This window comes from Sander vitreus, chromosome 4 (genome assembly GCF_031162955.1).
Source record: "Sander vitreus isolate 19-12246 chromosome 4, sanVit1, whole genome shotgun sequence".
Taxonomy (NCBI): domain Eukaryota; kingdom Metazoa; phylum Chordata; class Actinopteri; order Perciformes; family Percidae; genus Sander; species Sander vitreus.
This window is the reverse complement of record NC_135858.1, coordinates 7,357,980-7,359,637: the sequence shown is the minus strand read 5'-3', so window position 1 is coordinate 7,359,637 and position 1,658 is coordinate 7,357,980.

The following is a 1,658-nucleotide window of genomic DNA, read 5'->3' as shown; positions in this document are numbered from 1 at the left end:
CCGTGCCTTTTCGATTCGTGAGTGGCACTTCTGCATTTTAAACTAAGGCAATCGGGGTTATCAGAGAGAGAAAAAATATGGTCATAAAATAAGGCATCAAAGGTGTCAAGTACACCCATTGTAGATACAAGTATTGTTTGGTATTATACAAAATTATTAGATATAGTCTTTTACTCCTTCTCTGTCAGAGGTGTTGTTTGCTGATTGTTGTATTTCTTGTAGTTTGAAACTCGTAAGTGATGGCCTCTCTCTCTGTGCTTGGTAATTGACATTCACTGTTACGACTGGATGTCTTTTTCAAACTGGTTTGCACTGTTTTAGAAGGAAAAAGTGCTCTATGTTTGTATACATTTTTGTTTCGAAAATGGGGTCGACTCAGTGCATGATGTCTTACTGTACATGTGCTAATATGCTCTCTGTGAAACTAGTAAAGTAAACAGTTTATCTCTGAAAGTTTACAAAGATCACATGCCCTGAATCATTACTGAAAGTTTATTTACATCCCTATTATAGCATATTCTTTATTCTTTTTTCTAATCTAACTGGAACTATATTTTAATATTGAGTGTTTCTTATTTAGATACATATTCAGAATTAGTGACGTTTCTGTTATATTTGTTAGAATAAATAGATTCCAATTCATGTCTGACATTGATCATGTCAGAAAGTCTAAACACTTCATTTACAAAAAACTGTAAATTGCAAAAAACACTATACAGGAACTGTGCAAGACAAAAGTACTGTATATGCAACCATTGCAGTATGTTTATGTTCCTATGGTTTCCACTTCTTAGTTGCATCTGCACAGACATCACAAACATCACACTGTCATTTCATATTTATGATGTAAAGAGGAAGATGTTCTCCCTAATTGTTTACAAGTGGCCGTTCCTGCTGCAAATTGCTGTGACTGTTTTCTATGCTATCCTCAGACTACTGGGAAATTATAGTTATATAATAATAATAATAATAATAAGTTATACCTCTCTAAAGCATGTCCAGAGTATTCTTTTACACTGCTGAAGCCCAGCAAAAAATGGCACATCAGTACTACAGTGATAATAGGGCTCATAACTAATATTGAGTTTTTGTTCTTTATAATCCCAATTCAGTTTTGTACAAATAAAAAAATAAAAAACTGCAATTTATGTATATTAATATTCAAAGGATAATTCCAAGGTTTGCTGTTTGATATGACTTGTGCAACCCTGTTTCTTGACCTCCAGCATGTGGCTTGCATCAGTATAATGAAGCAGATTGAAAATCCATGTACAGTGTGTATCATAGTCTGACATCCATGATTAATGTGTACGGGTCCATACACTGCCACATGCATTTAGTTCATGAGTATGGATAATAAAAATGCACAAATGTGCCCATAAACAAGCTGTTCTCCATGTTTCGGCTCAGATCTCTTTGTCTGCTCTGTGTGTGAAAAATTTACATAAACAAGTTAGTTTCTCTAGTTCAGTGATTTTCAACCACTGGCGGCACACTAGTGTGCCGTGAGAGGTCGTCCTCTGTGCCGTGGGAAATTATCCGATTTTACTTAATTGGTCCAACAATTTTTTTTTATTGAGTTACTGCAAATAATTTGCCATTGTTACGCATCTGTGCCTGCAATGTGATGACTGGCAGATAAATTAAATACTGTTCTG